The 26787-nt window shown below is 46.4% G+C and overlaps 10 non-coding genes and 3 pseudogenes across 10 annotated transcripts; all 13 read left to right on the top strand.

The window, feature by feature from the left end:
• Positions 1-628: 628 nt before the first annotated feature.
• On the top strand, positions 629-823 carry LOC142292644 (U2 spliceosomal RNA). The gene has a single exon (XR_012750766.1). It is a non-coding gene; the product is annotated as a U2 spliceosomal RNA (small nuclear RNA).
• A 1571-nt stretch (positions 824-2394) lies between these two features.
• On the top strand, positions 2395-2593 carry LOC142292649 (U2 spliceosomal RNA). The gene has a single exon (XR_012750769.1). It is a non-coding gene; the product is annotated as a U2 spliceosomal RNA (small nuclear RNA).
• Positions 2594-3988: 1395 nt separating this feature from the next.
• On the top strand, positions 3989-4131 carry LOC142292757 (U2 spliceosomal RNA; annotated as a pseudogene).
• A 62-nt stretch (positions 4132-4193) lies between these two features.
• Positions 4194-4378, top strand: LOC142293280 (U2 spliceosomal RNA). Its single transcript, XR_012751255.1, has one exon. It is a non-coding gene; the product is annotated as a U2 spliceosomal RNA (small nuclear RNA).
• A 1397-nt stretch (positions 4379-5775) lies between these two features.
• LOC142292753 (U2 spliceosomal RNA) lies at positions 5776-5917 on the top strand (annotated as a pseudogene).
• Positions 5918-6614: 697 nt separating this feature from the next.
• Positions 6615-6810, top strand: LOC142293290 (U2 spliceosomal RNA). Its single transcript, XR_012751262.1, has one exon. It is a non-coding gene; the product is annotated as a U2 spliceosomal RNA (small nuclear RNA).
• Positions 6811-8205: 1395 nt separating this feature from the next.
• Positions 8206-8363, top strand: LOC142292711 (U2 spliceosomal RNA; annotated as a pseudogene).
• A 592-nt stretch (positions 8364-8955) lies between these two features.
• Positions 8956-9151, top strand: LOC142293222 (U2 spliceosomal RNA). The gene has a single exon (XR_012751206.1). It is a non-coding gene; the product is annotated as a U2 spliceosomal RNA (small nuclear RNA).
• A 6534-nt stretch (positions 9152-15685) lies between these two features.
• Positions 15686-15882, top strand: LOC142293301 (U2 spliceosomal RNA). The gene has a single exon (XR_012751272.1). It is a non-coding gene; the product is annotated as a U2 spliceosomal RNA (small nuclear RNA).
• Positions 15883-17453: 1571 nt separating this feature from the next.
• On the top strand, positions 17454-17646 carry LOC142292575 (U2 spliceosomal RNA). Its single transcript, XR_012750714.1, has one exon. It is a non-coding gene; the product is annotated as a U2 spliceosomal RNA (small nuclear RNA).
• Positions 17647-19217: 1571 nt separating this feature from the next.
• LOC142292574 (U2 spliceosomal RNA) lies at positions 19218-19410 on the top strand. Its single transcript, XR_012750713.1, has one exon. It is a non-coding gene; the product is annotated as a U2 spliceosomal RNA (small nuclear RNA).
• Positions 19411-20981: 1571 nt separating this feature from the next.
• On the top strand, positions 20982-21172 carry LOC142292655 (U2 spliceosomal RNA). The gene has a single exon (XR_012750773.1). It is a non-coding gene; the product is annotated as a U2 spliceosomal RNA (small nuclear RNA).
• Positions 21173-22743: 1571 nt separating this feature from the next.
• Positions 22744-22940, top strand: LOC142292592 (U2 spliceosomal RNA). Its single transcript, XR_012750730.1, has one exon. It is a non-coding gene; the product is annotated as a U2 spliceosomal RNA (small nuclear RNA).
• The last annotated feature ends 3847 nt before the right edge of the window (positions 22941-26787 follow it).

The following is a 26787-nucleotide window of genomic DNA, read 5'->3' as shown; positions in this document are numbered from 1 at the left end:
GGGTGGTAGGGGGATGACAGGAGAAGGGATGCGGGTGGTGAGAAGGGTACAGAGGGCAGGGTTTGGGGGCTGGGAAGGAAAGGGAAAAGATTAGGGTTTGGGGATGATGAAAGGGCTTTCTACGGGTAAGGATGGCAAAGGGTGGCAGTGACGGAAAGTCAGGCAACCTGTCCTGTCCGTCTTTTTGTATCGTGAATTGGAAAGACTGCAAGGGGGAGGGGAGTTGCTTGCGCCCTAAAGGAGAAGTTATTCAGATTCATTGCAGTGGGGGGCGGCGGCTGCAAAACGCACCATTCTTCTTGTTTTTGCTCTGCAAAGCAGCCTTTTCAAGGGTTGGCTTGGGTGACAAAATGTCTTCTGTAGGCGTGGGTTTGTCTCCCTCTCGCTCTCTCTCCCTAAGATGTGTCCGGCATAGGCCAGGGTGCCACTCGAGGCCCAAACCAATTCTGGTTATCGCTTCTCGGCCTTTTGGCTAAGATCAAGTGTAGTTTGGGAGGGTACTACCTTGGTTGGTGCTGAAAGGTGCCAGGGTATTGCACAACTGCTGGCCTTGGGGGAGTGTGCATCGTAGGATGTCATAGCCCTCTTGTGATGGACAGTTACCTGGGCAACGAGAGGCGGTCACTTTATTATTTTCAAACTCATCCTTCAAAAAAAAAAAAAAAAAAAATCTGTTCTTATCAGTTTAATATCTGATACGTCCCCTATCTGGGGACCATATATTAAATGGATTTTTAGAACAGGGAGATGGAAAAAGAGCTTGCTCTGTCCACTCCACGCATTGACCTGGTATTGCAGTACCTCCAGGACCGGTACACCCCTTCTTAACCCAGTTTCCAAAAGCAGAACTCAATTCACCTGATTCATATTAGCCCGATTTAATGAATTGGAAGAAAGCATACGTCTTCATATGCACCTCAATTTGGCCCATTCACTTTTCACACTTCCTCCTTTTGTTTTTTATCTTTCACACTTTTTACTTTCTTTATTCATCCAAATAGCAAACTCATCACCACTCAACCTGACCAACTCGACTATGTCCCGTGCTGCAGTATCTTGTTCTCTGTCTTATCTAGATCATTTGCAATTGAATGGAATAGATCCCTTTTGGACAAAGTGGATTCACCTGCTGCTGCAGTGACCACAGGTGTGATAAGATCTAGAATTGGCATCTGGTGCGATCTCTCCGCTTCCACTCCAAAGAAAGTTACCTGTTTATTCCTATCATGCATTGGTTTTTGGGGTTTTCTTTGAGCAATGATGATCTCTTTAGTGGTCTGTTGGCTCCCTCTCCTGGAGGAATAGTTTGCTTGCTCTTGGACATTCTAAAAGAGAGGTCATGATAGACATTGAGCTTCTGAGCCCAATTGGGGACAGTCATGGGTGATGAATGTTTGCAACCTGCTGCGAAGCCTCATACCGCAATATAAGGAACGTCAAATACTAAGAAAGGGCGGCCTATGAAAGAATTACTACTTTCAATAAGTACACTTAAACGGCTAATTGGGAATAGAAAAACTGTAAAAAGCCCTCTGAGAAAGCCCCCCTCTAACCTTTGATAGTAAGCTTTTCTGTAGTCTGCCTGTTGATGTATTTTCCGTTTGAACTGTGCACAACATGAAGAGACGGAACACTGGCAGCTTGTCACAATGCCCCCGCTGACATCACAATAGCGCTGCTGCCTAGAAAACAAGCTGCGCAGCAGAAGTTGTTCTTTGGGTGGGAGGGTGGGCTAGTGGAAGGAGGGGGCAAGTTCTTTTTTTCCCGGGTGGTAGGGGGATGACAGGAGAAGGGATGCGGGTGGTGAGAAGGGTACAGAGGGCAGGGTTTGGGGGCTGGGAAGGAAAGGGAAAAGATTAGGGTTTGGGGATGATGAAAGGGCTTTCTACGGGTAAGGATGGCAAAGGGTGGCAGTGACGGAAAGTCAGGCAACCTGTCCTGTCCGTCTTTTTGTATCGTGAATTGGAAAGACTGCAAGGCGGAGGGGAGTTGCTTGCGCCCTAAAGGAGGAGTTATTCAGATTCATTGCAGTGGGGGGCGGCGGCTGCAAAACGCACCATTCTTCTTGTTTTTGCTCTGCAAAGCAGCCTTTTCAAGGGTTGGCTTGGGTGACAAAATGTCTTCTGTAGGCGTGGGTTTGTCTCCCTCTCGCTCTCTCTCCCTAAGATGTGTCCGGCATAGGCCAGGGTGCCACTCGAGGCCCAAACCAATTCTGGTTATCGCTTCTCGGCCTTTTGGCTAAGATCAAGTGTAGTTTGGGAGGGTACTACCTTGGTTGGTGCTGAAAGGTGCCAGGGTATTGCACAACTGCTGGCCTTGGGGGAGTGTGCATCGTAGGATGTCATAGCCCTCTTGTGATGGACAGTTACCTGGGCAACGAGAGGCGGTCACTTTATTATTTTCAAACTCATCCTTCAAAAAAAAAAAAAAAAAAAAAAAATCTGTTCTTATCAGTTTAATATCTGATACGTCCCCTATCTGGGGACCATATATTAAATGGATTTTTAGAACAGGGAGATGGAAAAAGAGCTTGCTCTGTCCACTCCACGCATTGACCTGGTATTGCAGTACCTCCAGGACCGGTACACCCCTTCTTAACCCAGTTTCCAAAAGCAGAACTCAATTCACCTGATTCATATTAGCCCGATTTAATGAATTGGAAGAAAGCATACGTCTTCATATGCACCTCAATTTGGCCCATTCACTTTTCACACTTCCTCCTTTTGTTTTTTATCTTTCACACTTTTTACTTTCTTTATTCATCCAAATAGCAAACTCATCACCACTCAACCTGACCAACTCGGCTATGTCCCGTGCTGCAGTATCTTGTTCTCTGTCTTATCTAGATCATTTGCAATTGAATGGAATAGATCCCTTTTGGACAAAGTGGATTCACCTGCTGCTGCAGTGACCACAGGTGTGATAAGATCTAGAATTGGCATCTGGTGCGATCTCTCCGCTTCCACTCCAAAGAAAGTTACCTGTTTATTCCTATCATGCATTGGTTTTTGGGGTTTTCTTTGAGCAATGATGATCTCTTTAGTGGTCTGTTGGCTCCCTCTCCTGGAGGAATAGTTTGCTTGCTCTTGGACATTCTAAAAGAGAGGTCATGATAGACATTGAGCTTCTGAGCCCAATTGGGGACAGTCATGGGTGATGAATGTTTGCAACCTGCTGCGAAGCCTCATACCGCAATATAAGGAACGTCAAATACTAAGAAAGGGCGGCCTATGAAAGAATTACTACTTTCAATAAGTACACTTAAACGGCTAATTGGGAATAGAAAAACTGTAAAAAGCCCTCTGAGAAAGCCCCCCTCTAACCTTTGATAGTAAGCTTTTCTGTAGTCTGCCTGTTGATGTATTTTCCGTTTGAACTGTGCACAACATGAAGAGACGGAACACTGGCAGCTTGTCACAATGCCCCCGCTGACATCACAATAGCGCTGCTGCCTAGAAAACAAGCTGCGCAGCAGAAGTTGTTCTTTGGGTGGGAGGGTGGGCTAGTGGAAGGAGGGGGCAAGTTCTTTTTTTCCCGGGTGGTAGGGGGATGACAGGAGAAGGGATGCGGGTGGTGAGAAGGGTACAGAGGGCAGGGTTTGGGGGCTGGGAAGGAAAGGGAAAAGATTAGGGTTTGGGGATGATGAAAGGGCTTTCTACGGGTAAGGATGGCAAAGGGTGGCAGTGACGGAAAGTCAGGCAACCTGTCCTGTCCGTCTTTTTGTATCGTGAATTGGAAAGACTGCAAGGGGGAGGGGAGTTGCTTGCGCCCTAAAGGAGGAGTTATTCAGATTCATTGCAGTGGGGGGCGGCGGCTGCAAAACGCACCATTCTTCTTGTTTTTGCTCTGCAAAGCAGCCTTTTCAAGGGTTGGCTTGGGTGACAAAATGTCTTCTGTAGGCGTGGGTTTGTCTCCCTCTCGCTCTCTCTCCCTAAGATGTGTCCGGCATAGGCCAGGGTGCCACTCGAGGCCCAAACCAATTCTGGTTATCGCTTCTCGGCCTTTTGGCTAAGATCAAGTGTAGTCCCTTCATTGGGTTTGCCTTGGTCTTGGCTGGGAGGGGCCTGGGCTTGCACAACCGCCGGCCTTGGGGATTGTTGCGCCTTATGGTGCTTACGTCCCCTTATGGCTGGTGGTTCCTGGGCTCGGGAGGCGATCACCTGCGGCACTGCGCTTTTGTGTGGTGGCCGATGACCGTTTTCTGAAATTTGCGGATGAAATCTCATCTGTTCTTATCAGTTTAATATCTGATACGTCCCCTATCTGGGGACCATATATTAAATGGATTTTTAGAACAGGGAGATGGAAAAAGAGCTTGCTCTGTCCACTCCACGCATTGACCTGGTATTGCAGTACCTCCAGGACCGGTGCACCCCTTCTTAACCCAGTTTCCAAAAGCAGAACTCAATTCACCTGATTCATATTAGCCCGATTTAATGAATTGGAAGAAAGCATACGTCTTCATATGCACCTCAATTTGGCCCATTCACTTTTCACACTTCCTCCTTTTGTTTTTTATCTTTCACACTTTTTACTTTCTTTATTCATCCAAATAGCAAACTCATCACCACTCAACCTGACCAACTCGGCTATGTCCCGTGCTGCAGTATCTTGTTCTCTGTCTTATCTAGATCATTTGCAATTGAATGGAATAGATCCCTTTTGGACAAAGTGGATTCACCTGCTGCTGCAGTGACCACAGGTGTGATAAGATCTAGAATTGGCATCTGGTGCGATCTCTCCACTTCCACTCCAAAGAAAGTTACCTGTTTATTCCTATCATGCATTGGTTTTTGGGGTTTTCTTTGAGCAATGATGATCTCTTTAGTGGTCTGTTGGCTCCCTCTCCTGGAGGAATAGTTTGCTTGCTCTTGGACATTCTAAAAGAGAGGTCATGATAGACATTGAGCTTCTGAGCCCAATTGGGGACAGTCATGGGTGATGAATGTTTGCAACCTGCTGCGAAGCCTCATACCGCAATATAAGGAACGTCAAATACTAAGAAAGGGCGGCCTATGAAAGAATTACTACTTTCAATAAGTACACTTAAACGGCTAATTGGGAATAGAAAAACTGTAAAAAGCCCTCTGAGAAAGCCCCCCTCTAACCTTTGATAGTAAGCTTTTCTGTAGTCTGCCTGTTGATGTATTTTCCGTTTGAACTGTGCACAACATGAAGAGACGGAACACTGGCAGCTTGTCACAATGCCCCCGCTGACATCACAATAGCGCTGCTGCCTAGAAAACAAGCTGCGCAGCAGAAGTTGTTCTTTGGGTGGGAGGGCTTTTACTAGTGGAAGGAGGGGGCAAGTTCTTTTTTTCCCGGGTGGTAGGGGGATGACAGGAGAAGGGATGCGGGTGGTGAGAAGGGTACAGAGGGCAGGGTTTGGGGGCTGGGAAGGAAAGGGAAAAGATTAGGGTTTGGGGATGATGAAAGGGCTTTCTACGGGTAAGGATGGCAAAGGGTGGCAGTGACGGAAAGTCAGGCAACCTGTCCTGTCCGTCTTTTTGTATCGTGAATTGGAAAGACTGCAAGGGGGAGGGGAGTTGCTTGCGCCCTAAAGGAGGAGTTATTCAGATTCATTGCAGTGGGGGGTGGCGGCTGCAAAACGCACCATTCTTCTTGTTTTTGCTCTGCAAAGCAGCCTTTTCAAGGGTTGGCTTGGGTGACAAAATGTCTTCTGTAGGCGTGGGTTTGTCTCCCTCTCGCTCTCTCTCCCTAAGATGTGTCCGGCATAGGCCAGGGTGCCACTCGAGGCCCAAACCAATTCTGGTTATCGCTTCTCGGCCTTTTGGCTAAGATCAAGTGTAGTATCATTCGAAAAGGTGGTTTAAGGCTCCGGCCACCTTAGTACAATGATGCAATGCACACTGGAAGGTTGCGCTTGTTAGTACTTTGGGAGGATAGTATATCCATCTAGAGGAAACCATGGCCCTACCAGGATCGAGGCTATTAGACTCAGTAAGTGTGGGGGCTACGGTGCAATGTGCCCCAGGACTGGACACCCTGGAGGGAGTCTGAACTTGCTAGGTTGGGACCCTGGTAAGCCTCAGACTCTGTCGCACGCCGCGCCTTGCCTATTCATACTTTCCAAGCAAATTGCCCTATCCCGGCCTTCTGGCTAAGAAGGGAAATTTTTATAATCCTGGTTGGAGGTCCGGCCAGCTTTGGGCTGAGAAACCAACACCCGGTTGGAGGTCCGGGTCAGCTTTGGCTGAGAAACCAACACCCGGTTGGATGTCCGGTTAGCCTTGGGCTGAGAAACCAACACCCGGTTGGAGGTCCGGTCAGCCTTGGGCTGAGAAACCAACACCCGGTTGGAGGTCCGGTCAGCCTTGGGCTGAGAAACCAACACCGGCTGACGGTCCGGGCAGTTTCGGCTGCGAAACCAACGACTAGTAGCCCCCTACTCCACTTGGGTAAGATGCCTCGGTGGACGCTGGGAGCAACAACAAGGCTCAACCAGGCTTCGGCTTGGGAGAGCACCGAAGATCCCTGACCCTCGCTGTGGCCTTCTGGCTCAGAGGGACAGGGTTGATTTTTGGGGATCCTCTTCTCACGGAGGGGTCCACACGAATCCTAGCCTTTGCACTGTTTTTGGTGTGACTTCGGTCATGCATTTTTTGTGGTGCTTTGGAAAGCTTCATTAAATCAAAATCTGTTCTTATCAGTTTAATATCTGATACGTCCCCTATCTGGGGACCATATATTAAATGGATTTTTAGAACAGGGAGATGGAAAAAGAGCTTGCTCTGTCCACTCCACGCATTGACCTGGTATTGCAGTACCTCCAGGACCGGTACACCCCTTCTTAACCCAGTTTCCAAAAGCAGAACTCAATTCACCTGATTCATATTAGCCCGATTTAATGAATTGGAAGAAAGCATACGTCTTCATATGCACCTCAATTTGGCCCATTCACTTTTCACACTTCCTCCTTTTGTTTTTTATCTTTCACACTTTTTACTTTCTTTATTCATCCAAATAGCAAACTCATCACCACTCAACCTGACCAACTCGGCTATGTCCCGTGCTGCAGTATCTTGTTCTCTGTCTTATCTAGATCATTTGCAATTGAATGGAATAGATCCCTTTTGGACAAAGTGGATTCACCTGCTGCTGCAGTGACCACAGGTGTGATAAGATCTAGAATTGGCATCTGGTGCGATCTCTCCGCTTCCACTCCAAAGAAAGTTACCTGTTTATTCCTATCATGCATTGGTTTTTGGGGTTTTCTTTGAGCAATGATGATCTCTTTAGTGGTCTGTTGGCTCCCTCTCCTGGAGGAATAGTTTGCTTGCTCTTGGACATTCTAAAAGAGAGGTCATGATAGACATTGAGCTTCTGAGCCCAATTGGGGACAGTCATGGGTGATGAATGTTTGCAACCTGCTGCGAAGCCTCATACCGCAATATAAGGAACGTCAAATACTAAGAAAGGGCGGCCTATGAAAGAATTACTACTTTCAATAAGTACACTTAAACGGCTAATTGGGAATAGAAAAACTGTAAAAAGCCCTCTGAGAAAGCCCCCCTCTAACCTTTGATAGTAAGCTTTTCTGTAGTCTGCCTGTTGATGTATTTTCCGTTTGAACTGTGCACAACATGAAGAGACGGAACACTGGCAGCTTGTCACAATGCCCCCGCTGACATCACAATAGCGCTGCTGACTAGAAAACAAGCTGCGCAGCAGAAGTTGTTCTTTGGGTGGGAGGGTGGGCTAGTGGAAGGAGGGGGCAAGTTCTTTTTTTCCCGGGTGGTAGGGGGATGACAGGAGAAGGGATGCGGGTGGTGAGAAGGGTACAGAGGGCAGGGTTTGGGGGCTGGGAAGGAAAGGGAAAAGATTAGGGTTTGGGGATGATGAAAGGGCTTTCTACGGGTAAGGATGGCAAAGGGTGGCAGTGACGGAAAGTCAGGCAACCTGTCCTGTCCGTCTTTTTGTATCGTGAATTGGAAAGACTGCAAGGGGGAGGGGAGTTGCTTGCGCCCTAAAGGAGGAGTTATTCAGATTCATTGCAGTGGGGGGCGGCGGCTGCAAAACGCACCATTCTTCTTGTTTTTGCTCTGCAAAGCAGCCTTTTCAAGGGTTGGCTTGGGTGACAAAATGTCTTCTGTAGGCGTGGGTTTGTCTCCCTCTCGCTCTCTCTCCCTAAGATGTGTCCGGCATAGGCCAGGGTGCCACTCGAGGCCCAAACCAATTCTGGTTATCGCTTCTCGGCCTTTTGGCTAAGATCAAGTGTAGTATCGCTTCTCGGCCTTTTGGCTAAGATCAAGTGTAGTATCGTTCGAAAAGGTGGTTTAAGGCTCCGGCCACCTTAGTACAATGATGCAATGCACACTGGAAGGTTGCGCTTGTTAGTACTTTGGGAGGATAGTATATCCATCTAGAGGAAACCATAGCCCTACCAGGATCGAGGCTATTAGACTGAGTAAGTGTGGGGGTTATGGTGCAATGTGCCCCAGGAATGGACACCCTGGAGGGAGTCTGAACTTGCTAGGTTGGGACCCTGGTAAGCCTCAGACTCTGTCGCACGCCGCGCCTTGCCTATTCATACTTTCCAAGCATATTGCCCTATCCCGGCCTTCTGGCTAAGAAGGGAAATTTTTATAATCCCGGTCGGAGGTCCGGTCAGCTTTGGGCTGAGAAACCAACACCCGGTTGGAGGTCCGGTCAGCCTTGGGCTGAGAAACCAACACCGGTTGACGGTCCGGGCAGTCTCGGCTGCGAAACCAACGACTAGTAGCTCCCTACTCCACTTGGGTAAGATGCGTCGGTGGACGCTGGGAGCAACAACAAGGCTCAACCAGGCTTCGGCTTGGGGGAGCACCGAAGATCCCTGACCCTCGCTGTGGCCTTCTGGCTCGGAGGGACGGGGTTGATTTTTGGGGATCCTCTTCTCACGGAGGGGTCCACACGAATCCTAGCCTTTGCACTGTTTTTGGTGTGACTTCGGTCATGCATTTTTGCGGTGCTTTGGAAAGCTTCATTAAATCAAAAATCTGTTCTTATCAGTTTAATATCTGATACGTCCCCTATCTGGGGACCATATATTAAATGGATTTTTAGAACAGGGAGATGGAAAAAGAGCTTGCTCTGTCCACTCCACGCATTGACCTGGTATTGCAGTACCTCCAGGACCGGTGCACCCCTTCTTAACCCAGTTTCCAAAAGCAGAACTCAATTCACCTGATTCATATTAGCCCGATTTAATGAATTGGAAGAAAGCATACGTCTTCATATGCACCTCAATTTGGCCCATTCACTTTTCACACTTCCTCCTTTTGTTTTTTATCTTTCACACTTTTTACTTTCTTTATTCATCCAAATAGCAAACTCATCACCACTCAACCTGACCAACTCGGCTATGTCCCGTGCTGCAGTATCTTGTTCTCTGTCTTATCTAGATCATTTGCAATTGAATGGAATAGATCCCTTTTGGACAAAGTGGATTCACCTGCTGCTGCAGTGACCACAGGTGTGATAAGATCTAGAATTGGCATCTGGTGCGATCTCTCCGCTTCCACTCCAAAGAAAGTTACCTGTTTATTCCTATCATGCATTGGTTTTTGGGGTTTTCTTTGAGCAATGATGATCTCTTTAGTGGTCTGTTGGCTCCCTCTCCTGGAGGAATAGTTTGCTTGCTCTTGGACATTCTAAAAGAGAGGTCATGATAGACATTGAGCTTCTGAGCCCAATTGGGGACAGTCATGGGTGATGAATGTTTGCAACCTGCTGCGAAGCCTGATACCGCAATATAAGGAACGTCAAATACTAAGAAAGGGCGGCCTATGAAAGAATTACTACTTTCAATAAGTACACTTAAACGGCTAATTGGGAATAGAAAAACTGTAAAAAGCCCTCTGAGAAAGCCCCCCTCTAACCTTTGATAGTAAGCTTTTCTGTAGTCTGCCTGTTGATGTATTTTCCGTTTGAACTGTGCACAACATGAAGAGACGGAACACTGGCAGCTTGTCACAATGCCCCCGCTGACATCACAATAGCGCTGCTGCCTAGAAAACAAGCTGCGCAGCAGAAGTTGTTCTTTGGGTGGGAGGGTGGGCTAGTGGAAGGAGGGGGCAAGTTCTTTTTTTCCCGGGTGGTAGGGGGATGACAGGAGAAGGGATGCGGGTGGTGAGAAGGGTACAGAGGGCAGGGTTTGGGGGCTGGGAAGGAAAGGGAAAAGATTAGGGTTTGGGGATGATGAAAGGGCTTTCTACGGGTAAGGATGGCAAAGGGTGGCAGTGACGGAAAGTCAGGCAACCTGTCCTGTCCGTCTTTTTGTATCGTGAATTGGAAAGACTGCAAGGGGGAGGGGAGTTGCTTGCGCCCTAAAGGAGGAGTTATTCAGATTCATTGCAGTGGGGGGCGGCGGCTGCAAAACGCACCATTCTTCTTGTTTTTGCTCTGCAAAGCAGCCTTTTCAAGGGTTGGCTTGGGTGACAAAATGTCTTCTGTAGGCGTGGGTTTGTCTCCCTCTCACTCTCTCTCCCTAAGATGTGTCCGGCATAGGCCAGGGTGCCACTCGAGGCCCAAACCAATTCTGGTTATCGCTTCTCGGCCTTTTGGCTAAGATCAAGTGTCTTGCCAGAAGGTTCCCAATTGCTACCCTTGGCCTTGTAGCTTAAATGGCTACATGCTGCTATTGGGGGTAGTGAGCAGGAAACGAGAAGGCGACGCCTTTTGGCTAGGATCGTGTGTCTTAGCAGGAGGTCCTCAATTGCTACCCTTGGCCTTGTAGCTTAAATGGCTACATGCTGCTATTGGGGGTAGTGAGCGAGGCTGTTAACCCTTGGTGATCCAGGAGGTGTTTTGAAGATGGGCGCCACCGTCCGTTTTGCTGGGACCGGGGATACCCGGGTCCGTTTTGGTTTCCGTATTGATGTCGCAGAGGAAAAGTTGCAGCATTTCCATCTGCAATACTTGGTGAACAAAGTTCTATATGACATCCTGGATGTGAAGAAGAATGAGATCGTTTGTCTTCAGGAGTTCAGACGAAGTGGACGGTATGTGCTTGTCCTTTCCCATATTGGCGCTTGCCAGAATCTTTATCGGTCCTTGTTAATGAATACTACTAACTCTTTGCTGAGTGGACTTGACTTTACCCTGCTTTATTCTAAGGGCGATGTTCCTTTAGTGGTGTTTATGCACAACCCTTTTGTTAATGTGGCAGAAATCACAGACTTCCTGATGAAGCATTGCAGCTATGTTCAGTACTCACACAAAATTACCAACAAGGAGGGACTCTGGACAGGCAGGCATAAATATTTTGTGCGTTTTGGGGTGGACCCTCAGGACCCTGGGGGTTTCCGCCACCCTCCCTCTACTTTTCATATTGGGAAAGATTCTGGTTACCTGTTCTATCCAGATGCCCCTTATTTTTGCCGGAAATGTAATGTTTTTGGTCACACTCAGGATAAGTGTCCTTATGAAGCAACCTGTAGGAAATGTAACCAGGTGGGGCACATGGCTAGGGATTGCAGCAACCCCATTGTTTGTAATGCTTGTGGAGAAGTTGGGCATGCCTATCGGGACTGCAGGAACCGCACTAAGACCAGGCTATACGCTCAGGTGGTCGCAGCGGCCCCTGTAGCTCCTGTTAAGGCTGCACCAGCTGCTAGTCATCCTGTTGCTGTTTCTGCTAATGACCCTGTTCTTCTCCCTGTTACTACTGCTCAGGATTTGGATAAAGCTCCTGCAGTCTCTCCATGTCCACCTGATCAAGGAATGGAGGTCTCCGAGCTGGAAGCTGATCTCCCTTGTCACTCTGCTGCCTGTGGCGAGGGGGAAATCGAGGAGGATTTGAGCAAGTCCCCTGCGCTGTCATGGGGTACAACAAAGTCTCTGGTGAGCAAAGATGATAGTCCAGCTGGGCAGGGGGATTTTTCTGCTTCAGCTGCAGTCAGGTCATCGGAGGAGGGGGAGTTTATGGCTGCTAAGAAATTAAAGCTTGCAGACAAGGGGTGGAGCACTGTCAGTATTGCAAGTGCAAGCCCTTTGAGTGATCGGGTCTACCCTGACATTAGCTTTTCCCCTGGAGTTGATGATTTTTTTGGGGAGGTTGCAGACACTCACTGCTTTGTGTCTCCCTGCCAGCCTCCAGAAGGAGAAGGTTGAGGCGAAGATGGCCAGCTTACGGTTACCTGGTTAAACTAGTAAGAACATGGCTCCCAAAACTACATGTAATGTCCTATCCTTGAATGTGAGACAAATTAAATCCAGAGGAAGAAGAGCTACTATCCTCAAATATGTTTCTAAAATAGGTGCAGATATCTTTTGTTTGCAGGAGTGCGGACTGTTTGATGCTCCTACGGATCAAGATTGGCCTCATGGACAACACATTTGGTCTGGTTCGTCTGTAAATAAAAATGATGGTGTGGGGATTCTGTTGGGTAACAAGGACTTTTCTTTTGATAGTTATACAGTAGTGGAGGTGGGGAGATGTATCATTGCAATTATTAACTATAGAGGGTGGCGGGTTAGGATTGTTAATGTATATTGTCCTACGAGAAAGGAAGATCGTTTAGCTCTGTTAGAGAAAGTTGGTTTATTTTTGCCAGGAAAAATGCCTACTATTTTTGTTGGGGATTTTAATTGTACGACGGAAGGTAATACGGATGTAACCGGGAAAAAGCTGTTACATATCATTTCTGATTTTTCTTTCTCAGATGCCGCTGTTGTAAAGCTGGGCAATCCACCACCACCTACGTACAAGGCGGACAGAGGAGGTATAGAATCACGGATTGACCGTATGTTTTTTTCTAAAAATATTGAGTGTGTAAGGTTTGAACAGTGTGTGGTTCCTTTTTCGGACCACGAATGTTTGAAGGGTGTGTTCAGAGGGGATGGTGGACTTGTACAGAGGGGTGCTGTATGGAAGTTAAATGTGAGATTGCTAGAGGATGCAAAAGTGATGAAAGAGTTTAAAGAAGAGTACCGAAGATGGGGGTACTACAAAAACAGGTTTGCAAGTGTGTTAGAGTGGTGGGATTGGGTTAAAGGGGAGATTGAAACTTTTTTCAGGAAATGGGGCTACAAAAAAGCTACCATGTATCGTAATAAATTTAAAGATGTGAATACTCGGATTGATTGGTTACAAAAGTGTAGTAGGTCTGGGATTGATGTAAGTGATTCGTTGGTGGAGGCAAAAAATGAGTTGAAATGTCTGATTGAGAAAAAGGGTAAGGAAATTATCTATAGGACGAAAGTTGAACATTTGGATAAGAATGAGAAATGTACCAGATATTTCTTTAAAAAAATGAATGGGAAGAAAGTAGATATGGATGTGATTGTGGATGAGCATGATGTTCCTGTGACTGGTGAAAGTGTGATTGACGAGGTGAAAGCCTTTTACAGCAGACTGTATGGAGAGAAGTGGATTGATTCTGGTCTAATGACTGAAGTGTTGGCTAGCATGGAGTGTAGACTAGGCAAAGATGAGTGTGAGGATTTGTGTGATGAGGTGGTTCTGGATGAAGTGAGAAAGGTTGTGTTTAGTGCACAAAAGAATAAAACTCCTGGAAAGGATGGCTTGCCAATTGAACTATATGTGAAAGCATGGGAGTGTATGGGCACGGATCTGACGGAGATATGTCAGTATATGTGGGAAACTGGTATGCTGTGTGACTCTATGAAAGAAGGGGTAGTGGTACTTATCCATAAGAAGGGGGAAAAGAGTAACTTGGAGAATTGGAGGCCTATTACGCTTCTGAATTCTGATTATAAGGTTTTCAGTAAACTATTAGCTAATCGTATGCGTGAAGTGCTTGGGAAGGTTGTAAAGGATGATCAAGTGTGTGCTGTGCCTGGAAGGAGCATCAGTGATAACTTGTTGTTGTTGAGGGATGTTATTGGTGACTGTAAGACTAGAAAGCAGAAGTGCATGTTGTTGGCTCTTGATTTTGAGAAAGCGTTTGATAGGGTGTCGCATGTTTTTATGTTTGAGGTCTTGAATAGTATGGGTTTTCCTAAGAAGTTCTTGGATGGTGTGAGATGTCTGTATGGTGGTGTGACAAGTGAATTCTTAGTGAATGGATGTTTGAGTGGGAAAGTACAGATCAAGTCAGGTGTCCGTCAGGGGTGTCCAATGTCCCCTGTTTTATTTGTCAGTGTGATTGAGCCTTTGTTATGTATGATCAGGCGTGAGAAACTGATAAGAGGGATGTTAATACCTGGTAGTGGCGGTAAGAATGTGAAGGTGCTTGGCTATATGGATGATGTAGTGATAGTGAGTGAGAGTATTGCGTCTATGACTAGAGTAAAGCTGTTGTTGGATTTCTTCTGTGGCGCGTCTGCTTTTAAAGTCAACTGGAATAAATGTTGTTTTAAGTGTTTTGGTGATAGTAGTGTTAAGATGGACGGAGTGACAAGTGTGGATGGTCCAATCAAAGTGCTGGGTGTGTTGTTTAATGATGATCTGAGAGGTACGGAGAGTTGGGAAGAATGTGGATTGCGGATTGAGAGGAAACTGAATTTCTGGAGAATGCGTGATCTGACATTGAATGGTAAAGTTTTGATTATTAAGGCCGTGGTGCTGCCGATTCTCCTTTATATCTCTGGGGTCTTCCCGTCCCCATATAAAAAGATAAAAAGAGTAGAGAAACTGATTTTTACCTTTTTTTGGGGGAGCAAAATGGAAAAATTAAAAAGAGAGCATTTATACAAGGCCTGTCATTATGGGGGTTTAAACTTTCCAAATATTGAAATCTTTCTTAGTCTTCATTATATTAAGACGGTAGTAATCCTAATGGGAAAGAACAATAAAGGGGCCTACATGGTGAGGTATATGGCGGGCTGGATGCTGTATGGCTTGTGTTGGGTGAAAAGGGATGCGCGTGTGCCTGTGTCGTTCAAGTGTCCAGTCTGGTACGACATAATTGAGAGGTTTATTAGAAAAAATGATTTGCTGGCTGTACCTATGAGTGAGTTCAGAGCAGCGAAGAGAGAGATGAAAAGGATGAGAGCGAATGAGGTAGAATGTAATATTAATGATTTGAGAGGGAATGATGTGTCAGATGCATGGAAGAAACTGAGTACGCCGGGTATGTCTAATAAGCAGAGGGATGTTGTGTGGTTGGCATTGCATGATATATTACCTGTGAGAGATGTGCAGAAGAGAAGGGACCTGATTAGAACGGATGTGTGCCCACGGGAGGGATGTGGTGCCCGTGAGACCGTGAGACATGTCATGTGGGACTGTGATTACGCCTATAGTGTGTGGAAATGTGTAGGAGGCCTGTGTAAGGGGCTGGCTGGTGTGAACCATATTAATTGGAGGGTGGCTATGTTTGGCATTGGTGCATGTGGGAGTGTTAAAGAGAGGATTTTGTGGCTTATCATGGCTTGTGTGATGGAAAGCTTATGGGATGTCAGAAATTTGGGACTTTTTAAAAGGAAGGTGGTTCCTATTAACGACTGTGTAAGATTAATTCTTTCCAGACTTTATGTTATTTACCAATGGGATAAGAGTAGAGGTGGTGGTGGATTGGACGCTGAAGGCATATGGAAGGTTTTAAAGTGGCATTATTTGGTGAAGTATCAATAAGAGGTAAATTCTCTGTTTTTCAGTATTTTCTGTTTTTTTGTGATACTTTCTTTGGATATGTACTGCAATACTTTTTGGAAAATTAAAAAAATGAATATAACCATTGTGATGAGTTTGGATAAACAGCAAAGTTGTAAACTTGATATTGTTGTTTTTAACTAACCTGAATGGTTTTAAAAAAAAAAAAATCTGTTCTTATCAGTTTAATATCTGATACGTCCCCTATCTGGGGACCATATATTAAATGGATTTTTAGAACAGGGAGATGGAAAAAGAGCTTGCTCTGTCCACTCCACGCATTGACCTGGTATTGCAGTACCTCCAGGACCGGTGCACCCCTTCTTAACCCAGTTTCCAAAAGCAGAACTCAATTCACCTGATTCATATTAGCCCGATTTAATGAATTGGAAGAAAGCATACGTCTTCATATGCACCTCAATTTGGCCCATTCACTTTTCACACTTCCTCCTTTTGTTTTTTATCTTTCACACTTTTTACTTTCTTTATTCATCCAAATAGCAAACTCATCACCACTCAACCTGACCAACTCGGCTATGTCCCGTGCTGCAGTATCTTGTTCTCTGTCTTATCTAGATCATTTGCAATTGAATGGAATAGATCCCTTTTGGACAAAGTGGATTCACCTGCTGCTGCAGTGACCACAGGTGTGATAAGATCTAGAATTGGCATCTGGTGCGATCTCTCCGCTTCCACTCCAAAGAAAGTTACCTGTTTATTCCTATCATGCATTGGTTTTTGGGGTTTTCTTTGAGCAATGATGATCTCTTTAGTGGTCTGTTGGCTCCCTCTCCTGGAGGAATAGTTTGCTTGCTCTTGGACATTCTAAAAGAGAGGTCATGATAGACATTGAGCTTCTGAGCCCAATTGGGGACAGTCATGGGTGATGAATGTTTGCAACCTGCTGCGAAGCCTCATACCGCAATATAAGGAACGTCAAATACTAAGAAAGGGCGGCCTATGAAAGAATTACTACTTTCAATAAGTACACTTAAACGGCTAATTGGGAATAGAAAAACTGTAAAAAGCCCTCTGAGAAAGCCCCCCTCTAACCTTTGATAGTAAGCTTTTCTGTAGTCTGCCTGTTGATGTATTTTCCGTTTGAACTGTGCACAACATGAAGAGACGGAACACTGGCAGCTTGTCACAATGCCCCCGCTGACATCACAATAGCGCTGCTGCCTAGAAAACAAGCTGCGCAGCAGAAGTTGTTCTTTGGGTGGGAGGGTGGGCTAGTGGAAGGAGGGGGCAAGTTCTTTTTTTCCCGGGTGGTAGGGGGATGACAGGAGAAGGGATGCGGGTGGTGAGAAGGGTACAGAGGGCAGGGTTTGGGGGCTGGGAAGGAAAGGGAAAAGATTAGGGTTTGGGGATGATGAAAGGGCTTTCTACGGGTAAGGATGGCAAAGGGTGGCAGTGACGGAAAGTCAGGCAACCTGTCCTGTCCGTCTTTTTGTATCGTGAATTGGAAAGACTGCAAGGGGGAGGGGAGTTGCTTGCGCCCTAAAGGAGGAGTTATTCAGATTCATTGCAGTGGGGGGCGGCGGCTGCAAAACGCACCATTCTTCTTGTTTTTGCTCTGCAAAGCAGCCTTTTCAAGGGTTGGCTTGGGTGACAAAATGTCTTCTGTAGGCGTGGGTTTGTCTCCCTCTCGCTCTCTCTCCCTAAGATGTGTCCGGCATAGGCCAGGGTGCCACTCGAGGCCCAAACCAATTCTGGTTATCGCTTCTCGGCCTTTTGGCTAAGATCAAGTGTAGTTTGGGAGGGTACTACCTTGGTTGGTGCTGAAAGGTGCCAGGGTATTGCACAACTGCTGGCCTTGGGGGAGTATGCATCGTAGGATGTCATAGCCCTCTTGTGACGGACAGTTACCTGGCCAACGAGAGGCGGTCACTTTATTATTTTCAAACTCATCCTTCAAAAAAAAAAAAAAAAAATCTGTTCTTATCAGTTTAATATCTGATACGTCCCCTATCTGGGGACCATATATTAAATGGATTTTTAGAACAGGGAGATGGAAAAAGAGCTTGCTCTGTCCACTCCACGCATTGACCTGGTATTGCAGTACCTCCAGGACCGGTGCACCCCTTCTTAACCCAGTTTCCAAAAGCAGAACTCAATTCACCTGATTCATATTAGCCCGATTTAATGAATTGGAAGAAAGCATACGTCTTCATATGCACCTCAATTTGGCCCATTCACTTTTCACACTTCCTCCTTTTGTTTTTTATCTTTCACACTTTTTACTTTCTTTATTCATCCAAATAGCAAACTCATCACCACTCAACCTGACCAACTCGGCTATGTCCCGTGCTGCAGTATCTTGTTCTCTGTCTTATCTAGATCATTTGCAATTGAATGGAATAGATCCCTTTTGGACAAAGTGGATTCACCTGCTGCTGCAGTGACCACAGGTGTGATAAGATCTAGAATTGGCATCTGGTGCGATCTCTCCGCTTCCACTCCAAAGAAAGTTACCTGTTTATTCCTATCATGCATTGGTTTTTGGGGTTTTCTTTGAGCAATGATGATCTCTTTAGTGGTCTGTTGGCTCCCTCTCCTGGAGGAATAGTTTGCTTGCTCTTGGACATTCTAAAAGAGAGGTCATGATAGACATTGAGCTTCTGAGCCCAATTGGGGACAGTCATGGGTGATGAATGTTTGCAACCTGCTGCGAAGCCTCATACCGCAATATAAGGAACGTCAAATACTAAGAAAGGGCGGCCTATGAAAGAATTACTACTTTCAATAAGTACACTTAAACGGCTAATTGGGAATAGAAAAACTGTAAAAAGCCCTCTGAGAAAGCCCCCCTCTAACCTTTGATAGTAAGCTTTTCTGTAGTCTGCCTGTTGATGTATTTTCCGTTTGAACTGTGCACAACATGAAGAGACGGAACACCGGCAGCTTGTCACAATGCCCCCGCTGACATCACAATAGCGCTGCTGCCTAGAAAACAAGCTGCGCAGCAGAAGTTGTTCTTTGGGTGGGAGGGTGGGCTAGTGGAAGGAGGGGGCAAGTTCTTTTTTTCCCGGGTGGTAGGGGGATGACAGGAGAAGGGATGCGGGTGGTGAGAAGGGTACAGAGGGCAGGGTTTGGGGGCTGGGAAGGAAAGGGAAAAGATTAGGGTTTGGGGATGATGAAAGGGCTTTCTACGGGTAAGGATGGCAAAGGGTGGCAGTGACGGAAAGTCAGGCAACCTGTCCTGTCCGTCTTTTTGTATCGTGAATTGGAAAGACTGCAAGGGGGAGGGGAGTTGCTTGCGCCCTAAAGGAGGAGTTATTCAGATTCATTGCAGTGGGGGGCGGCGGCTGCAAAACGCACCATTCTTCTTGTTTTTGCTCTGCAAAGCAGCCTTTTCAAGGGTTGGCTTGGGTGACAAAATGTCTTCTGTAGGCGTGGGTTTGTCTCCCTCTCGCTCTCTCTCCCTAAGATGTGTCCGGCATAGGCCAGGGTGCCACTCGAGGCCCAAACCAATTCTGGTTATCGCTTCTCGGCCTTTTGGCTAAGATCAAGTGTAGTTTGGGAGGGTACTACCTTGGTTGGTGCTGAAAGGTGCCAGGGTATTGCACAACTGCTGGCCTTGGGGGAGTATGCATCGTAGGATGTCATAGCCCTCTTGTGACGGACAGTTACCTGGGCAACGAGAGGCGGTCACTTTATTATTTTCAAACTCATCCTTCAAAAAAAAAAAAAAAAAATCTGTTCTTATCAGTTTAATATCTGATACGTCCCCTATCTGGGGACCATATATTAAATGGATTTTTAGAACAGGGAGATGGAAAAAGAGCTTGCTCTGTCCACTCCACGCATTGACCTGGTATTGCAGTACCTCCAGGACCGGTGCACCCCTTCTTAACCCAGTTTCCAAAAGCAGAACTCAATTCACCTGATTCATATTAGCCCGATTTAATGAATTGGAAGAAAGCATACGTCTTCATATGCACCTCAATTTGGCCCATTCACTTTTCACACTTCCTCCTTTTGTTTTTTATCTTTCACACTTTTTACTTTCTTTATTCATCCAAATAGCAAACTCATCACCACTCAACCTGACCAACTCGGCTATGTCCCGTGCTGCAGTATCTTGTTCTCTGTCTTATCTAGATCATTTGCAATTGAATGGAATAGATCCCTTTTGGACAAAGTGGATTCACCTGCTGCTGCAGTGACCACAGGTGTGATAAGATCTAGAATTGGCATCTGGTGCGATCTCTCCGCTTCCACTCCAAAGAAAGTTACCTGTTTATTCCTATCATGCATTGGTTTTTGGGGTTTTCTTTGAGCAATGATGATCTCTTTAGTGGTCTGTTGGCTCCCTCTCCTGGAGGAATAGTTTGCTTGCTCTTGGACATTCTAAAAGAGAGGTCATGATAGACATTGAGCTTCTGAGCCCAATTGGGGACAGTCATGGGTGATGAATGTTTGCAACCTGCTGCGAAGCCTCATACCGCAATATAAGGAACGTCAAATACTAAGAAAGGGCGGCCTATGAAAGAATTACTACTTTCAATAAGTACACTTAAACGGCTAATTGGGAATAGAAAAACTGTAAAAAGCCCTCTGAGAAAGCCCCCCTCTAACCTTTGATAGTAAGCTTTTCTGTAGTCTGCCTGTTGATGTATTTTCCGTTTGAACTGTGCACAACATGAAGAGACGGAACACTGGCAGCTTGTCACAATGCCCCCGCTGACATCACAATAGCGCTGCTGCCTAGAAAACAAGCTGCGCAGCAGAAGTTGTTCTTTGGGTGGGAGGGTGGGCTAGTGGAAGGAGGGGGCAAGTTCTTTTTTTCCCGGGTGGTAGGGGGATGACAGGAGAAGGGATGCGGGTGGTGAGAAGGGTACAGAGGGCAGGGTTTGGGGGCTGGGAAGGAAAGGGAAAAGATTAGGGTTTGGGGATGATGAAAGGGCTTTCTACGGGTAAGGATGGCAAAGGGTGGCAGTGACGGAAAGTCAGGCAACCTGTCCTGTCCGTCTTTTTGTATCGTGAATTGGAAAGACTGCAAGGGGGAGGGGAGTTGCTTGCGCCCTAAAGGAGGAGTTATTCAGATTCATTGCAGTGGGGGGCGGCGGCTGCAAAACGCACCATTCTTCTTGTTTTTGCTCTGCAAAGCAGCCTTTTCAAGGGTTGGCTTGGGTGACAAAATGTCTTCTGTAGGCGTGGGTTTGTCTCCCTCTCGCTCTCTCTCCCTAAGATGTGTCCGGCATAGGCCAGGGTGCCACTCGAGGCCCAAACCAATTCTGGTTATCGCTTCTCGGCCTTTTGGCTAAGATCAAGTGTAGTTTGGGAGGGTACTACCTTGGTTGGTGCTGAAAGGTGCCAGGGTATTGCACAACTGCTGGCCTTGGGGGAGTGTGCATCGTAGGATGTCATAGCCCTCTTGTGACGGACAGTTACCTGGGCAACGAAAGGCGGTCACTTTATTATTTTCTAACTCATCCTTCAAAAAAAAAAAAAAAATCTGTTCTTATCAGTTTATAATCTGATACGTCCCCTATCTGGGGACCATATATTAAATGGATTTTTAGAACAGGGAGATGGAAAAAGAGCTTGCTCTGTCCACTCCACGCATTGACCTGGTATTGCAGTACCTCCAGGACCGGTGCACCCCTTCTTAACCCAGTTTCCAAAAGCAGAACTCAATTCACCTGATTCATATTAGCCCGATTTAATGAATTGGAAGAAAGCATACGTCTTCATATGCACCTCAATTTGGCCCATTCACTTTTCACACTTCCTCCTTTTGTTTTTTATCTTTCACACTTTTTACTTTCTTTATTCATCCAAATAGCAAACTCATCACCACTCAACCTGACCAACTCGGCTATGTCCCGTGCTGCAGTATCTTGTTCTCTGTCTTATCTAGATCATTTGCAATTGAATGGAATAGATCCCTTTTGGACAAAGTGGATTCACCTGCTGCTGCAGTGACCACAGGTGTGATAAGATCTAGAATTGGCATCTGGTGCGATCTCTCCGCTTCCACTCCAAAGAAAGTTACCTGTTTATTCCTATCATGCATTGGTTTTTGGGGTTTTCTTTGAGCAATGATGATCTCTTTAGTGGTCTGTTGGCTCCCTCTCCTGGAGGAATAGTTTGCTTGCTCTTGGACATTCTAAAAGAGAGGTCATGATAGACATTGAGCTTCTGAGCCCAATTGGGGACAGTCATGGGTGATGAATGTTTGCAACCTGCTGCGAAGCCTCATACCGCAATATAAGGAACGTCAAATACTAAGAAAGGGCGGCCTATGAAAGAATTACTACTTTCAATAAGTACACTTAAACGGCTAATTGGGAATAGAAAAACTGTAAAAAGCCCTCTGAGAAAGCCCCCCTCTAACCTTTGATAGTAAGCTTTTCTGTAGTCTGCCTGTTGATGTATTTTCCGTTTGAACTGTGCACAACATGAAGAGACGGAACACTGGCAGCTTGTCACAATGCCCCCGCTGACATCACAATAGCGCTGCTGCCTAGAAAACAAGCTGCGCAGCAGAAGTTGTTCTTTGGGTGGGAGGGTGGGCTAGTGGAAGGAGGGGGCAAGTTCTTTTTTTCCCGGGTGGTAGGGGGATGACAGGAGAAGGGATGCGGGTGGTGAGAAGGGTACAGAGGGCAGGGTTTGGGGGCTGGGAAGGAAAGGGAAAAGATTAGGGTTTGGGGATGATGAAAGGGCTTTCTACGGGTAAGGATGGCAAAGGGTGGCAGTGACGGAAAGTCAGGCAACCTGTCCTGTCCGTCTTTTTGTATCGTGAATTGGGAAGACTGCAAGGGGGAGGGGAGTTGCTTGCGCCCTAAAGGAGGAGTTATTCAGATTCATTGCAGTGGGGGGCGGCGACTGCAAAACGCACCATTCTTCTTGTTTTTGCTCTGCAAAGCAGCCTTTTCAAGGGTTGGCTTGGGTGACAAAATGTCTTCTGTAGGCGTGGGTTTGTCTCCCTCTCGCTCTCTCTCCCTAAGATGTGTCCGGCATAGGCCAGGGTGCCACTCGAGGCCCAAACCAATTCTGGTTATCGCTTCTCGGCCTTTTGGCTAAGATCAAGTGTAGTTTGGGAGGGTACTACCTTGGTTGGTGCTGAAAGGTGCCAGGGTATTGCACAACTGCTGGCCTTGGGGGAGTGTGCATCGTAGGATGTCATAGCCCTCTTGTGACGGACAGTTACCTGGGCAACGAGAGGCGGTCACTTTATTATTTTCAAACTCATCCTTCAAAAAAAAAAAAAAAAAAAAAATCTGTTCTTATCAGTTTAATATCTGATACGTCCCCTATCTGGGGACCATATATTAAATGGATTTTTAGAACAGGGAGATGGAAAAAGAGCTTGCTCTATCCACTCCACGCATTGACCTGGTATTGCAGTACCTCCAGGACCGGTGCACCCCTTCTTAACCCAGTTTCCAAAAGCAGAACTCAATTCACCTGATTCATATTAGCCCGATTTAATGAATTGGAAGAAAGCATACGTCTTCATATGCACCTCAATTTGGCCCATTCACTTTTCACACTTCCTCCTTTTGTTTTTTATCTTTCACACTTTTTACTTTCTTTATTCATCCAAATAGCAAACTCATCACCACTCAACCTGACCAACTCGGCTATGTCCCGTGCTGCAGTGTCTTGTTCTCTGTCTTATCTAGATCATTTGCAATTGAATGGAATAGATCCCTTTTGGACAAAGTGGATTCACCTGCTGCTGCAGTGACCACAGGTGTGATAAGATCTAGAATTGGCATCTGGTGCGATCTCTCCACTTCCACTCCAAAGAAAGTTACCTGTTTATTCCTATCATGCATTGGTTTTTGGGGTTTTCTTTGAGCAATGATGATCTCTTTAGTGGTCTGTTGGCTCCCTCTCCTGGAGGAATAGTTTGCTTGCTCTTGGACATTCTAAAAGAGAGGTCATGATAGATATTGAGCTTCTGAGCCCAATTGGGGACAGTCATGGGTGATGAATGTTTGCAACCTGCTGCGAAGCCTCATATCGCAATATAAGGAACGTCAAATACTAAGAAAGGGCGGCCTATGAAAGAATTACTACTTTCAATAAGTACACTTAAACGGCTAATTGGAAATAGAAAAACTGTAAAAAGCCCTCTGAGAAAGCCCCCCTCTAACCTTTGATAGTAAGCTTTTCTGTAGTCTGCCTGTTGATGTATTTTCCGTTTGAACTGTGCACAACATGAAGAGACGGAACACTGGCAGCTTGTCACAATGCCCCCGCTGACATCACAATAGCGCTGCTGCCTAGAAAACAAGCTGCGCAGCAGAAGTTGTTCTTTGGGTGGGAGGGTGGGCTAGTGGAAGGAGGGGGCAAGTTCTTTTTTTCCCGGGTGGTAGGGGGATGACAGGAGAAGGGATGCGGGTGGTGAGAAGGGTACAGAGGGCAGGGTTTGGGGGCTGGGAAGGAAAGGGAAAAGATTAGGGTTTGGGGATGATGAAAGGGCTTTCTACGGGTAAGGATGGCAAAGGGTGGCAGTGACGGAAAGTCAGGCAACCTGTCCTGTCCGTCTTTTTGTATCGTGAATTGGAAAGACTGCAAGGGGGAGGGGAGTTGCTTGCGCCCTAAAGGAGGAGTTATTCAGATTCATTGCAGTGGGGGGCGGCGGCTGCAAAACGCACCATTCTTCTTGTTTTTGCTCTGCAAAGCAGCCTTTTCAAGGGTTGGCTTGGGTGACAAAATGTCTTCTGTAGGCGTGGGTTTGTCTCCCTCTCGCTCTCTCTCCCTAAGATGTGTCCGGCATAGGCCAGGGTGCCACTCGAGGCCCAAACCAATTCTGGTTATCGCTTCTCGGCCTTTTGGCTAAGATCAAGTGTCTTGCCAGAAGGTTCCCAATTGCTACCCTTGGCCTTGTAGCTTAAATGGCTACATGCTGCTATTGGGGGTAGTGAGCAGGAAACGAGAAGGCGACGCCTTTTGGCTAGGATCGTGTGTCTTAGCAGGAGGTCCTCAATTGCTACCCTTGGCCTTGTAGCTTAAATGGCTACATGCTGCTATTGGGGGTAGTGAGCGAGGCTGTTAACCCTTGGTGATCCAGGAGGTGTTTTGAAGATGGGCGTCACCGTCCGTTTTGCTGGGACCGGGGATACCCGGGTCCGTTTTGGTTTCCGTATTGATTTCGCAGAGGAAAAGTTGCAGCATTTCCATCTGGAATACTTGGTGAACAAAGTTCTATATGACATCCTGGATGTGAAGAAGAATGAGATCGTTTGTCTTCAGGAGTTCAGACGAAGTGGACGGTATGTGCTTGTCCTTTCCCATATTGGCGCTTGCCAGAATCTTTATCGGTCCTTGTTAATGAATACTACTAACTCTTTGCTGAGTGGACTTGACTTTACCCTGCTTTATTCTAAGGGCGATGTTCCTTTAGTGGTGTTTATGCACAACCCTTTTGTTAATGTGGCAGAAATCACAGACTTCCTGATGAAGCATTGCAGCTATGTTCAGTACTCACACAAAATTACCAACAAGGAGGGACTCTGGACAGGCAAGCATAAATATTTTGTGCGTTTTGGGGTGGACCCTCAGGGCCCTGGGGGTTTCCGCCACCCTCCCTCTACTTTTCATATTGGGAAAGATTCTGGTTACCTGTTCTATCCAGATGCCCCTTATTTTTGCCGGAAATGTAATGTTTTTGGTCACACTCAGGATGTGTCCTTATGAAGCAACCTGTAGGAAATGTAACCAGGTGGGGCACATGGCTAGGGATTGCAGCAACCCCATTGTTTGCAATGCTTGTGGAGAAGTCGGGCATGCTTATCGGGACTGCAGGAACCGCACTAAGACCAGGCTATACGCTCAGGTGGTCGCAGCGGCCCCTGTAGCTCCTGTTAAGGCTGCACCAGCTGCTAGTCACCCTGTTGCTGTTTCTGCTAATGACCCTGTTCTTCTCCCTGTTACTACTGCTCAGGATTTGGATAAAGCTCCTGCAGTCTCTCCATGTCCACCTGATCAAGGAATGGAGGTCTCCGAGCTGGAAGCTGATCTCCCTTGTCACTCTGCTGCCTGTGGCGAGGGGGAAATCGAGGAGGATTTGAGCAAGTCCCCTGCGCTGTCATGGGGTACAACAAAGTCTCTGGTGAGCAAAGATGGTAGTCCAGCTGGGCAGGGGGATTTTTCTGCTTCAGCTGCAGTCAGGTCATCGGAGGAGGGGGAGTTTATGGCTGCTAAGAAATTAAAGCTTGCAGACAAGGGGTGGAGCACTGTCAGTACTGCAAGTGCAAGCCCTTTGAGTGATCGGGTCTACCCTGACATTAGCTTTTCCCCTGGAGTTGATGATTTTTTTGGGGAGGTTGCAGACACTCACTGCTTTGTGTCTCCCTGCCAGCCTCCAGAAGGAGAAGGTTGAGGCGAAGATGGCCAGCTTACGGTTACCTGGTTAAACTAATAAGAACATGGCTCCCAAAACTACATGTAATGTCCTATCCTTGAATGTGAGACAAATTAAATCCAGAGGAAGAAGAGCTACTATCCTCAAATATGTTTCTAAAATAGGTGCAGATATCTTTTGTTTGCAGGAGTGCGGACTGTTTGATGCTCCTACGGATCAAGATTGGCCTCATGGACAACACATTTGGTCTGGTTCGTCTGTAAATAAAAATGATGGTGTGGGGATTCTGTTGGGTAACAAGGACTTTTCTTTTGATAGTTATACAGTAGTGGAGGTGGGGAGATGTATCATTGCAATTATTAACTATAGAGGGTGGCGGGTTAGGATTGTTAATGTATATTGTCCTACGAGAAAAGAAGATCGTTTAGCTCTGTTAGAGAAAGTTGGTTTATTTTTGCCAGGAAAAATGCCTACTATTTTTGTTGGGGATTTTAATTGTACGACGGAAGGTAATATGGATGTAACCGGGAAAAAGCTGTTGCATATCATTTCTGATTTTTCTTTCTCAGATGCCGCTGTTGTAAAGCTGGGCAATCCACCACCAGCTACGTACAAGGCGGACAGAGGAGGTATAGAATCACGGATTGACCGTATGTTTTTTTCTAAAAATATTGAGTGTGTAAGGTTTGAACAGTGTGCGGTTCCTTTTTCGGACCACGAATGTTTGAAGGGTGTGTTCAGAGGGGATGGTGGACCTGTAAAGAGGGGTGCTGTATGGAAGTTAAATGTGAGATTGCTAGAGGATGCAAAAGTGATGAAAGAGTTTAAAGAAGAGTACCGAAGATGGGGGTACTACAAAAACAGGTTTGCAAGTGTGTTAGAGTGGTGGGATTGGGTTAAAGGG

This window comes from Anomaloglossus baeobatrachus, chromosome 2, assembly GCF_048569485.1.
Source record: "Anomaloglossus baeobatrachus isolate aAnoBae1 chromosome 2, aAnoBae1.hap1, whole genome shotgun sequence".
Lineage (NCBI taxonomy): Eukaryota > Metazoa > Chordata > Amphibia > Anura > Aromobatidae > Anomaloglossus > Anomaloglossus baeobatrachus.
This window is presented reverse-complemented; position numbering and strand designations above follow the sequence as displayed.